Here is a 15,011-nt window from a genome sequence, read left to right as displayed (position 1 = left end):
AACCCTCAGCCCTCATCCTCAATCCTCAATCCTCAATCTTCAATCCACAATCCTCAATTCTCAATCCTCAATCCTCAATCCTCAGACCTCAAACATCAACACTCAACCCTCAGTCCTCGTCCTCAATGCACAACCCTCAATCCTCAATCCTCAATCTTCAATCATCAATATTCATTCTTCAATCCTCAATCCTCAATCCTCAATCCTCAATCCACAGTCCCCAAACCTCAATCCTCAATCTTCAATCCTCAATACTCAATCTTCAATCCTCAATCCTCAATCCTCAATCCTCAATCTTCATTCCTCAAACCTCAATGCTCAATCCTCAATCCTCATTCTTCAATCCTCAATACCCAATCCTCAATCTTCAATCCTCAATCCTCAATCCTCAACTCTCAATCCTCAATCCTCAGTCCTCAGTCCGCAAACCTCAATCCTCAACCCTCAGCCCTCATCCTCAGTCCTCATTCCTCAATCCTCAACATTCAATCCTCAATACTCAACCTTCAATCCTCAATCCTCAGTCCTCAAACCTCAATTCTGAATCCTCAATCCTGAACCCTCAATCTTCAATCCTCAATCCCCAATCCTCAATCTTCAATCCTCAATCCTCAATCCTCAATCCTCAATCCACAATCTTCAATCCTCGATCCTCAATCCTCCGTCCCAAATCCTCAATATTCAATCCATAATCCTCAACCCTCAATCTTCAATCCTCAATACTAAATCTTCAATCCTCAATCCTCAATCCTCAATTCTCAATCCCCAATCCTCAGTCCTCAAACCTCAATCCTGAATCCTCAATCCTGAATCCTCAATCTTCGGCCCTCAATCCTCAATCCTCAATCTTCAATCCTTAATACTCAATCTTCAATCCTCAATCCTCAGTCCTCATACCTCAATTCTGAATCCTCAATCCTGAATGCTTAATCTTCGGCCCTCTGTCCTCAACAATCAGTTGTCAATCCTCAATCCTCAATAGAATATCCTCAATTTACAGTTTTCAATACTCAATACACAATCTGGAATCATCAAACCACTATCCACAGACATCAATTCTCATCACTCAACCCTCAACACTCTGTCCCCAATATTCAGTCCTCAATCCTCAATCCTCAATCCTCAATCGTCAATCCTCAATCCTCAAAACTCAATCTACCATCCTCAATCCTCAATCCTCATTCCTCATTCTTCCATCCTCAATACCCAATCCTCAATCTACAATCCTCAATCCTCAATCCTCAATTCTGAATCCTCAATCCTCAATTTTCAATCTTCATTCTTCAATCCTCAATACCCAATACTCAATCTTCAATCCTCAATCCTCAATCCTCAATTCTCAATTCTCAACCCGCAGTACTCAGTCCTCAAACCTCAATCCTCAACCCTCAGCCCTCATCGTCAATCCTCAATCCTCAATCCTCAATCCTCAATCCTCAATATTCAATCCTCAATACTCAATCTTCAATCCTCAATCCTCAGTCCGCAAACCCCAATTCTGAATCCTCAATCCTGAATCCTCAATCTTCGGCCCTCAGTCCTCAACAATCAGTTGTCAACCCTCAGTACTCAATAGTATATCCTCAATTCACAGCTTTCAATACTCAATACTCAATCTGCAATCATCAAACATCTATCCTCAAACATCAATTCTCATCACTCAACCCTCAACACTCTGTCCCCAATATTCAGTCGTCAATCCTCAATCCTCAATCCTCAGTCGTCAATCTACAATCCTCAATACTCCATCTTCAATCCTCAGTCCTCAATACTCAATCCTCAATCCTCATTCTTCAATCCTCAATACCCAATCCTCAATCTTCAATCCTCAATTCTCAATTCTCAATTCTGAATCCTCAATCCTCAATTTTCAATCCTCATTCTTCAATCCTCAATACCCAACACTCAATCTTCAATCCTCAATCCTCAATCCTCGACCCTCAATCCTCAATCCTCAATCGTCAATCTCCAATCCTGAATACTCAATCTTCAATCCTCAATCCTCAATCCTCATCCTTCAATCCTCAATACCCAATCCTCAATCTTCAATCCTCAATCCTCAATCCTGAATTCTCAATCCTCAATTCTCAGTCCTCAGTCCTCAGACCTCAATCCTCAACCCTCAGCCCTCATTCTCAATCCTCAATCCTCAATCCTCAATGCTCAATCTTCAATCCTCAATACTCAAACTTCAATCCTCAATCCTCAATACGCAATCCTCAATCCTCAATCCTCAATCCTCAATAGTCAGTCTTCAATCCTCAATACTCAATCTTCAATACTCAATCGTCAATCCTCAATCCTCAATCCTCGATCTTCAGTCCTCAATACCCAATCCTCAAACTTCAATCCTCAATACTCAATCCTCAACACTCGATCCTCTATCCTCAATCCTCAATCCTCAATTCTCAATCCTGAATCCTCAGTCCTCAGTCCTCAATACACAATCTTCAATCCTCAATCCTCAATCCTCAATCCTCAATCCTCATTCTTCAATCCTCAATACCCAATCCTCAATCTTCAATCCTCAATCCTCAATGCTCAATTCTCAACCCTTAATCCTCAGTCCTCAGTCCTCAAACCTCAGTCCTCAATCCTCAATCCTCAATCCTCAATCTTCAATCCTCAACACTCAAACTTCAGTCGTCAATCCTCAATACTCAATCCTCAATCCTCAATCCTCAATCGACAGACTTCAATCCTCAATACTCAATCTTCAATCCTCAATCCTCAATCCTCAATCCTCAGTCCTCAATCCTCAATCGTCAGTCTTCAATCCTCAATACTCAATCTTCAATCCCCAATCCTCAATCCTCAATCCTCAATCCTCATTCTTCAATCCTCAATACCCAATCTTCAATCTTCAATCATCAATCCTCAATCCTCAATTCTCAATCCTCAATCCTAAGTCCTCAGTCCTCAAACCTCTATCCTCAACCCTCAGCCCTCATCCTCAATCCTCAATCCTCAATCTTCAATCCTCAATCCTCAATCCTCAATACTCAATCTTCAATCCTCAATCCTCAGTCATCAAACATCAATTCTGAATCCTCAATCCTGAATCCTTAATCTTCAATCCTCAATCCCCAATCCTCAGTCTTCAATCCTCAATCCTCAGTCCTCAATCCTCAATCCTCAATCTTCAATCCTCGATCCTCAATCCTCAATCATCAGTCCCAAATACTCAATCTTCAGTCCATAATCCTCAACCCTCAATCTTCAATACTCAATACACAATCTTCAATCCTCAATCCTCAATCCTCAATCCTCAATCCTCAATCCTCATTCTTCAATCCTCAATACCCAATCCTCAATCTTCAATCCTCAATCCTCAATGCTCAATTCTCAACCCTCAATCCTCAGTTCTCAGTCCTCAAACCTCAATCCTCAATCCTCACTTCTCAGTCCTCAAACCTCAATCCTCAATCCTCAATCCTCAATCCTCAATCCTCAATCCCCAATCCTCAATCCTCAATCCTCAGTCCTCAATCGTCAGTCTTCATTCCTCAATGCTCAATCTTCAATCCTCAATCCTCAATCCTCAATCCTCAGTCCTCAGTCCTCAGTCCTCAGTCCTCAAACCTCAATCCTCAACCCTCAGCCCTCATCCTCAATCCTCAATCCTCAATCCTCAATGCTCAATCTTCAATCCTCAATACTCAGACTTCAATGCTCAATCCTCAATATGCAATCCTCAATCCTCAATCCTCAATAATCAATAGTCAGTCTTCAATTCTCAATACTCAATCTTCAATACTCAATCCTCAATCCTCAATCCTCAATCTTCGATCTTCAGTCCTCAATACCCAATCCTCAAACTTCAATCCTCAATCCTCAATCCTCAACACTCGATCCTCAATCCTCAATCCTCAATCCTCAATCCTCAGTCCTCAATCCTCAATCGTCAGTCTTCAATCCTCAATACTCAATCTTCAATCCACAATCCTCAATCCTCAATCCTCAATCCTCATTCTTCAATCCTCACTACCCAATCTTCAATCTTCAATCATCAATCCTCAATCCTCAATTCTCAATCCTCAATCCTACGTCCTCAGTCCTCAAACCTCAATCCTCAACCCTCAGCCCTGATCCTCAATCCTCAATCCTCAATCTTCAATCCTCAATCCTCAATCCTCAATACTCAATCTTCAATCCTCAATCCTCAGTCCTCAAACCTCAATTCTGAATCCTCAATCCTGAATCCTTAATGTTCAATCCTCAATCCCCAATCCTCAATCTTCAATCCTCAATCCTCAATCCTCAATCCTCAATCCTCAATCCTCAATCTTCAATCCTCGATCCTCAATCCTCAATCCTCAGTCCCAAATACTCAATCTTCAATCCATAATCCTCAACCCTCAATCTTCAATCCTCAATACTCAACCTTCAATCCTCAATCCTCAATCCTCAATCCTCAATCCTGAATCCTCAATCCTCAATCTTCAATCCTCAATACTCAATCTGCAATCCTCAATCCTCAATACTCAATCCTCAATCCTCATTCTTCAATCCTCAATACCGAATCCTCAATCTTCAATCCTCAATCCTCAATCCTCAATTCTCAGTACTCAATCTTCAATCATCAATATTCAATCTTCAATCCATAATCCTCAACCCTCAACCTTCAATCCTCAATACTCAACCTTCAATCCTCAATCCTCAATCCTCAATCCTCAATCCTGAATCCTCAATCCTCAATCTTCAATCCTCAATACTCAATCTGCAATCCTCAATCCTCAATACTCAATCATCAATCCTCATTCTTCAATCCTCAATACCGAATCCTCAATCTTCAATCCTCAATCCTCAATCCTCTATTCTCAGTACTCAATCTTCAATCATCAATATTCAATCTTCAATCCTCAACCCTCAGCCCTGATCCTCAATCCTCAATCCTCAATCTTCAATCCTCAATCCTCAATCCTCAATACTCAATCTTCAATCCTCAATCCTCAGTCCTCAAACCTCAATTCTGAATCCTCAATCCTGAATCCTTAATCTTCAATCCTCAATCCCCAATCCTCAATCTTCAATCCTCAATCCTCAATCCTCAATCCTCAATCCTCAATCCTCAATCTTCAATCCTCGATCCTCAATCCTCAATCCTCAGTCCCAAATACTCAACCTTCAATCCATAATCCTCAACCCTCAATCTTCAATCCTCAATACTCAACCTTCAATCCTCAATCCTCAATCCTCAATACTCAATCCTGAATCCTCAATCCTCAATCTTCAATCCTCAATACTCAATCTGCAATCCTCAATCCTCAATACTCAATCCTCAGTCCTCATTCTTCAATCCTCAATACCGAATCCTCAATCTTCAATCCTCAATCCTCAATCCTCAATTCTCAGTACTCAATCTTCAATCATCAATATTCAATCTTCAATCCTCAATCCTCAGTCCTCGATCCTCAATCCTCAATCCTCAATCGTCAATCTCCAATCTTGAATACTCAATCCTCAATCCTCAATCCTCAATCCTCATCCTTCAATCCTCAATACCCAATCCTCAATCTTCAATCCTCAATCCTCAATCCTCATCCTTCAATCCTCAATACCCAATCCTCAATCTTCAATCCTCAATCCTCAATCCTGAATTCTCAATCCTCAATCCTCAGTCCTCAGTCCTCAAACCACAATCCTCAACCCTCAGCCCTCATCCTCAATCCTCAATCCTCAATCCTCAATGCTCAATCTTCAATCCTCAATACTCAGACTTCAATCCTCAATCCTCAATATGCAATCCTCAATCCTCAATCCTCAATAATCAATAGTCAGTCTTCAATCCTCAATACTCAATCTTCAATACTCAATCCTCAATCCTCAATCCTCAATCCTCGATCTTCAGTCCTCAATACCCAATCCTCAAACTTCAATCCTCAATCCTCAATCCTCAACACTCGATCCTCAATCCTCAATCCTCAATCCTCAATACTCAATCCTCAATCCTCAGTCCTCAGTCCTCAATACACAATCTTCAATCCTCAATCCTCAATCCTCAATCCTCAATCCTCATTCTTCAATCCTCAATACCCAATCCTCAATCTTCAATCCTCAATCCTCAATGCTCAATTCTCAACCCACAATCCTCAGTCCTCAGTCCTCAAACCTCAATCCTCAATCCTCAATCCTCAATCCTCAATCCTCAATCTTCAATCCTCAACACTCAAACTTCAGTCGTCAATCCTCAATACTCAATCCTCAATCCTCAATCCTCAATCGACAGTCTTCAATCCTCAATACCCAATCTTCAATCTTCAATCATCAATCCTCAATCCTCAATTCTCAAGCCTCAATCCTAAGTCCTCAGTCCTCAAACCTCAATCCTCAACCCTCAGCCCTCATCCTCGATCCTCAATCCTCAATCTTCAATCCTCTACACTCGATCCTCAATCCTCAACCTTCAATCCTCAATCCTCAGTCCTCAAACCTCAATTCTGAATCCTCAATCCTGAATCCTTAATCTTCAATCCTCAATCCCCAATCCTCAATCTTCAATCCTCAATCCTCAATCCTCAATCCTCAATCCTCAACCTTCAATCCTCGATCCTCAATCCTCAATCCTCAGTCCCAAATACTCAATCTTCAATCCATAATCCACAACCCTCAATCTTCAATACTCAATACTCAATCTTCAATCCTCAATCCTCAATCCTCAGTTCTCAATCCTCAATCTTCAATCCTCAATACTCAATCTTCAATCCTCAATCCTCAATCCTCAATCCTCAATCCTGAATCCTCAATCCTCAATCTTCAATCCTCAATACTCAATCTGCAATCCTCAATCCTCAATCCTCAATCCTCAATCCTCATTCTTCAATCCTCAATACCGAATCCTCAATCTTCAATCCTCAATCCTCAATCCTCAATTCTCAGTACTCAATCTTCAATATTCAATATTCAATCTTCAATCCTCAATTTCTCAATCCTCAACCCTCAATCCTCAGCCCTCAATGTTCAATCCGCAATAACTAATCCAAAATCTTCAATCCTCAATCCTCAATCCTCAATCCTCAATCCTCAATCCTCAGCCCTCAAACCTCAATCCTGAATCCTCAATCCTGAATCCTCGATCTTCAGCTCTCAGTCCTCAACAATCAGTTGTCAATCCTTAATTCTCAATAGAATATCATCAATTCACAGATTTCGATACTCAATACTCAACCTGCAATCTTCAAATCTCTATCCACAAACATCAATTCTCATCACACAACGCTCAACGCTCAGTCCCCAATCCTCAATCTTCAATCCTCAGTCCTCAACACTCAGTCACCAATCCTCAATCTTCAATCCTCAATACTCAATCTTCAATCCTCAATCCTCAATCCTCGATCCTCAATCCTCAATCCTCAATCGTCAATCTCCAATCCTGAATACTCAATCCTCAATCCTCAATCCTCAATACTCATCCTTCAATCCTCAATACCCAATCCCCAATCTTCAATCCTCAATCCTCAATCCTGAATTCTCAATCCTCAATCCTCAGTCCTCAGTCCTCAAACCTCAATCCTCAACCCTCAGCCCTCACCCTCAATCCTCAATCCTCAATCCTCAATCCTCAATCTTCAATCCTCAATACTCAAACTTCAATCCTCAATCCTCAATACGCAATCCTCAATCCTCAATCCTCAATCGTCAGTCTTCAATCCTCAATACCCAATCTTCAATCCTCAATCCTCAATCCTCAATCCTCAATCCTCGATCTTCAATACTCCATACCCAATCCTCAATCTTCAATCCTCAATCCTCAATCCTCAACTCTCGATTCTCAATCCTCAATCCTCAATCCTCAATTCCCAATCCTCAATCCTCATCCTTCAATCCTCAATACCCAATCCTCAATCTTCAATCCTCAATACTCAATCCTCAATCCTCAATCCTCAATCCTCATTCTTCAATCCTCAATACCGAATCCTCAATCTTCAATCCTCAATCCTCAATCCTCAATTCTCAGTACTCAATCTTCAATCATCAATATTCAATCTTCAATCCTCAATTTCTCAATCCTCAACCCTCAATCCTCAGCCGTCAATGTTCAGTCCGCAATAACTAATTCACAATCTTCAATCCTCAATCCTCAATCCTCAATCCTCAATCCTCAATCCTAAGCCCTCAAACCTCAATCCTGAATCCTCGATCTTCAGCTCTCAGTCCTCAACAATCAGTTGTCAATCCTTAATTCTCAATAGAATATCATCAATTCACAGCTTTCAATACTCAATACTCAACCTGCAATCTTCAAATCTCTATCCACAAACATCAATTCTCATCACTCAACGCTCAACGCTCAGTCCCCAATCCTCAATCATCAATCCTCAGTCCTCAACACTCAGTCCCCAATCCTCAATCTTCAATCCTCAATCCTCAATCCTCAATCCTCAATCTTCATTCCTCAAACCTCAATCCTCGATCCTCAATCCTCATTCTTCAATCCTCAATACCCAATCCTCAATCTTCAATCCTCAATCCTCAATCCTCAATTCTCAATCCTCAATCCTCGATCCTCAGACCTCAAACATCAATACTCGACCCTCAGTCCTCGTCCTCAATCCACAATCCTCAATCCCCAATCCTCAATCTTCAATCATCAATATACAATCTTCAGTCCTCAATCCCCAATACTCAATCCGCAACCCTCAATCCTCAATGTTCAATCCTCGATACCCAATCCTCAATGTTCAACACTCAATACTCAATCCTCAATCCTCAATCCTCAATCCTCAATCCTCAGTTCTCAATCCTCAATCCTCAGTCCCCAGACCTCAATCCTCAATCTTCAATCCCCAATACTCAATCTTCAATCCTCAATCCTCAATACTCAATCCTCAATCCTGAGTCCTCAATTGTCAGTCTTCAATCTTCAATACTCAATCTTCAATCCTCAATCCTCAATCCTCAATCCTCATTCTTCAATCCTCAATACCCAATACTCAATCTTCAATCCTCAATCCTCAATCCTCGATCCTCAATCCTCAATCCTCAATCGTCAACCTCCAATCCTGAATACTCAATCTTCAATCCTCAATCCTCAATCCTCAATCCTCAATCCTCACACTTCAATCCTCAATACCCATTCCTCAATCTTCAATCCTCAATCCTCAATGCTCAATTCTCAACCCTCAATCCTCAGTCCTCAGTCCTCATACCTCAATCCTCAATCGTCAATCCTCAATCCTCAATCTTCAATCCTCAATACTCAAACTTCAGTCGTCAATCCTCAATACTCAATCCTCAATCCTCAATCCTCAATCGACAGTCTTCAATCCTCAATACTCAATCTTCAATCCTCAATCCTCAATCCTCAATCCTCAATCCTCAGTCCTCCATCCTCAATCGTCAGTCTTCAATCCTCAATACTCAATCTTCAATCCCCAATCCTCAATCCTCAATCCTCAATCCTCATTCTTCAATCCTCAATACCCAATCTTCAATCTTCAATCATCAATCCTCAATCCTCAATTCTCAATCCTCAATCCTAAGTCCTCAGTCCTCAAACCTCAATCCTCAATCCGCAGCCCTCATCCTCAATCGTCAATCCTCAATCTTCAATCCTCAATCCTCAATCCTCAATACTCAATCTTCAATCTTCAATCCTCAGTCCTCAAACCTCAATTCTGAATCCTCAATCCTGAATCCTTAATCTTCAATCCTCAATCCCCAATCCTCAATCTTCAATACTCAATCCTCAATCCTCAATCCTCAATCCTCAATTTTCAATCCTCGATCCTCAATCCTCAATCCTCAGTCCCAAATACTCAATCTTCAATCCATAATCCTCAACCCTCAATCTTCAATACTCAATACTCAATCTTCAATCCTCAATCCTCAATCCTCAATCCTCAATCCTCAATCTTCAATCCTCAATACTCAATCTGCAATCCTCAATCCTCAATCCTCAATCCTCAATCCTCATTCTTCAGTCCTCAATACCGAATCCTCAATCTTCAATCCTCAATCCTCAATCCTCAATTCTCAGTACTCAATGTTCAATCATCAATATTCAATCTTCAATCCTCAATTTCTCAATCCTCAACCCTCAATCCTCAGCCCTCAATGTTCAATCCGCAATAACTAATCCACAATCTTCAATCCTCAATCCTCAATCCTCAATCCTCAATCCTCAATCCTCAATCCTCAGCCCTCAAACCTCAATCCTGAATCCTCAATCCTGAATTCTCAATCCTCAATCCTCAGTCATCAGTCCTCAAACCTCAATCCTCAACCCTCAGCCCTCACCCTCATTCCTCAATCCTCAATCCTCAATCCTCAATCTTCAATCCTGAATACTCAAACTTCAATCCTCAATCCTCAATACGCAATCCTCAATCCTCAATCCTCAATCGTCAGTCTTCAACCCTCAATACACAATCTTCAATCCTCAGTCCTCAATCCTCAATCCTCAACCCTCGATCTTCAATACTCAATACCCAATCCTCAATCTTCAATCCTCAATCCTCAATCCTCAACTCTCGATTCTCAATCCTCAATCCTCAATCCTCAATTCTCAATCCTCAATCCTCAGTCCTCAGTCGTCAATACACAATCTTCAATCCTCAATCCTCAATCCTCAATCCTCAATCCTCATTCTTCAATCCTCAATACCCAATCCTCAATCTTCAATCCTCAATCCTCAATGCTCAATTCTCAACCCTCAATCCTCAGTTCTCAGTCCTCAAACCTCAATCCTCAATCCTCAGGTCTCAGTCCTCAAACCTCAATCCTCAATCCTCAATCCTCAATCCTCAATCCTCAATCCTCAATCCTCAATCCTCAATCCTCAATCCTCAGTCCTCAATCGTCAGTCTTCATTCCTCAATGCTCAATCTTCAATCCTCAATCCTCAATCCTCAATCCTCAGTCCTCAGTCCTCAAACCTCAATCCTCAGCCCTCAGCGCTCATGCACAATCCTCAATACTCAATCTTCAAACCACAATCGTCAATTCTCAATCCTCAATCCTCAATCCTCAGTCCTCAAACCTCAATCCTCAATCCTCAATCCTCAATCCTCAATCTTCAATCCTCAACACTCAAACTTCTGTCGTCAATCCTCAATACTCAATCCTCAATCCTCAATCCTCAATCGACAGTCTTCAATCCTCAATACTCAATCTTCAATCCTCAATCCTCAATCCTCAATCCTCAATCCTCAGTCCTCAATCCTCAATCGTCAGTCTTCAATCCTCAATACTCAGTCTTCAATCCCCAATCCTCAATCCTCAATCCTCAATCCTCATTCTTCAATCCTCACTACCATATCTTCAATCTTCAATCATCAATCCTCAATCCTCAATTCTCAATCCTCAATCCTAAGTCCTCAGTCCTCAAACCTCAATCCTCAACCCTCAGCCCTGATCCTCGATCCTCAATCCTCAATCTTCAATCCTCAATCCTCAATCCTCAATCCTCAATCCTCACACTTCAATCCTCAATACCCATTCCTCAATCTTCAATCCTCAATCCTCAATGCTCAATTCTCAACCCTCAATCCTCAGTCCTCAGTCCTCATACCTCAATCCTCAATCGTCAATCCTCGATCCTCAATCTTCAATCCTCAACACTCAAACTTCAGTCGTCAATCCTCAATACTCAATCCTCAATCCTCAATCCTCAATCGACAGTCTTCAATCCTCAATACTCAATCTTCAATCCTCAATCCTCAATCCTCAATCCTCAATCCTCAGTCCTCCATCCTCAATCGTCAGTCTTCAATCCTCAATACTCAATCTTCAATCCCCAATCCTCAATCCTCAATCCTCAATCCTCATTCTTCAATCCTCAATACCCAATCTTCAATCTTCAATCATCAATCCTCAATCCTCAATTCTCAATCCTCAATCCTAAGTCCTCAGTCCTCAAACCTCAACCCTCAATCCGCAGCCCTCATCCTCAATCCTCAATCCTCAATCTTCAATCCTCAATCCTCAATCCTCAATACTCAATCTTCAATCTTCAATCCTCAGTCCTCAAACCTCAATTCTGAATCCTCAATCCTGAATCCTTAATCTTCAATCCTCAAACCCCAATCCTCAATCTTCAATACTCAATCCTCAATCCTCAATCCTCAATCGTCAATTTTCAATCCTCGATCCTCAATCCTCAAACCTCAGTCCCAAATACTCAATCTTCAATCCATAATCCTCAACCCTCAATCTTCAATACTCAATACTCAATCTTCAATCCTCAATCCTCAATCCTCAATCCTCAATCCTCAATCTTCAATCCTCAATACTCAATCTGCAATCCTCAATCCTCAATCCTCAATCCTCAATCCTCATTCTTCAGTCCTCAATACCGAATCCTCAATCTTCAATCCTCAATCCTCAATCCTCAATTCTCAGTACTCAATGTTCAATCATCAATATTCAATCTTCAATCCTCAATTTCTCAATCCTCAACCCTCAATCCTCAGCCCTCAATGTTCAATCCGCAATAACTAATCCACAATCTTCAATCCTCAATCCTCAATCCTCAATCTTCAATCCTCAATCCTCAGCCCTCAAACCTCAATCCTGAATCCTCAATCCTGAATTTTCAATCCTCAATCCTCAGTCCTCAGTCCTCAAACCTCAATCCTCAACCCTCAGCCCTCACCCTCAATCCTCAATCCTCAATCCTCAATCCTCAATCTTCAATCCTCAATACTCAAACTTCAATCCTCAATCCTCAATACGCAATCCTCAATCCTCAATCCTCAATCGTCAGTCTTCAATCCTCAATACACAATCTTCAATCCTCAGTCCTCAATCCTCAATCCTCAACCCTCGATCTTCAATACTCAATACCCAATCCTCAATCTTCAATCCTCAATCCTCAATCCTCAACTCTCGATTCTCAATCCTCAATCCTCAATCCTCAATTCTCAATCCTCAATCCTCAGTCCTCAGTCGTCAATACACAATCTTCAATCCTCAATCCTCAATCCTCAATCCTCAATCCTCATTCTTCAATCCTCAATACCCAATCCTCAATCTTCAATCCTCAATCCTCAATGCTCAATTCTCAACCCTCAATCCTCAGTTCTCAGTCCTCAAACCTCAATCCTCAATCCTCAGGTCTCAGTCCTCAAACCTCAATCCTCAATCCTCAATCCTCAATCCTCAATCCTCAATCCTCAATCCTCAATCCTCAATCCTCAATCCTCAGTCCTCAATCGTCAGTCTTCATTCCTCAATGCTCAATCTTCAATCCTCAATCCTCAATCCTCAATCCTCAGTCCTCAGTCCTCAAACCTCAATCCTCAGCCCTCAGCGCTCATCCACAATCCTCAATACTCAATCTTCAAACCACAATCGTCAATTCTCTATCCTCAATCCTCAATCCTCAGTCCTCAAACCTCAATCCTCAATCCTCAATCCTCAATCCTCAATCTTCAATCCTCAACACTCAAACTTCTGTCGTCAATCCTCAATACTCAATCCTCAATCCTCAATCCTCAATCGACAGTCTTCAATCCTCAATACTCAATCTTCAATCCTCAATCCTCAATCCTCAATCCTCAATCCTCAGTCCTCAATCCTCAATCGTCAGTCTTCAATCCTCAATACTCAGTCTTCAATCCCCAATCCTCAATCCTCAATCCTCAATCCTCATTCTTCAATCCTCACTACCCAATCTTCAATCTTCAATCATCAATCCTCAATCCTCAATTCTCAATCCTCAATCCTAAGTCCTCAGTCCTCAAACCTCAATCCTCAACCCTCAGCCCTGATCCTCAATCCTCAATCCTCAATCTTCAATCCTCAATCCTCAATCCTCAATACTCAATCTTCAATCCTCAATCCTCAGTCCTCAAACCTCAATTCTGAATCCTCAATCCTGAATCCTTAATCTTCAATCCTCAATCCCAAATCCTCAATCTTCAATCCTCAATCCTCAATCCTCAATCCTCATTCTTCAATCCTCAATACCCAATCCTCAATCTTCAATCCTCAGTCCCAAATACTCAATCTTCAATCCATAATCCTCAACCCTCAATCTTCAATCCTCTATACTCAACCTTCAATCCTCAATCCTCAATCCTCAATCCTCAATCCTGAATCCTCAATCCTCAATCTTCAATCCTCAATACTCAATCTGCAATCCTCAATCCTCAATACTCAATCCTCAATCCTCATTCTTCAATCCTCAATACCGAATCCTCAATCTTCAATCCTCAATCCTCAATCCTCAATTCTCAGTACTCAATCTTCAATCATCAATATTCAATCTTCAATCCATAATCCTCAACCCTCAATCTTCAATCCTCAATACTCAACCTTCAATCCTCAATCCTCAATCCTCAATCCTCAATCCTGAATCCTCAATCCTCAATCTTCAATCCTCAATACTCAATCTGCAATCCTCAATCCTCAATACTCAATCCTCAATCCCCAATCCTCAGTCCTCAAACCTCAGTCCCAAATACTCAACCTTCAATCCATAATCCTCAACCCTCAATCTTCAATCCTCAATACTCAACCTTCAATCCTCAATCCTCAATCCTCAATACTCAATCCTGAATCCTCAATCCTCGATCCTCAATCCTCAATCCTCAATCTGCAATCCTCAATCCTCAATACTCAATCCTCAATCCTCATTCTTCAATCCTCAATACCGAATCCTCAATCTTCAATCCTCAATCCACAATCCTCAATTCTCAGTACTCAATCTTCAATCATCAATATTCAATCTTCAATCCTCAATCCTCAGTCCTCGATCCTCAATCCTCAATCCTCAATCGTCAATCTCCAATCCTGAATACTCAATCCTCAATCCTCAATCCTCAATCCTCATCCTTCAATCCTCAATACCCAATCCTCAATCTTCAATCCTCAATCCTCAATCCTCATCCTTCAATCCTCAATACCCAATCCTCAATCTTCAATCCTCAATCCTCAATCCTGAATTCTCAATCCTCAATCCTCAGCCCTCAGTCCTCAAACCTCAATCCTCAACCCTCAGCCGTCATCCTCAATCCTCAATCCTCAATCCTCAATGCTCAATCTTCAATCCTCAATACTCAGACTTC

This window comes from Calliopsis andreniformis, unplaced genomic scaffold (genome assembly GCF_051401765.1).
Source record: "Calliopsis andreniformis isolate RMS-2024a unplaced genomic scaffold, iyCalAndr_principal scaffold0052, whole genome shotgun sequence".
In the NCBI taxonomy this organism is placed as follows: Eukaryota; Metazoa; Arthropoda; class Insecta; order Hymenoptera; family Andrenidae; genus Calliopsis; species Calliopsis andreniformis.
This window is presented reverse-complemented; position numbering follows the sequence as displayed.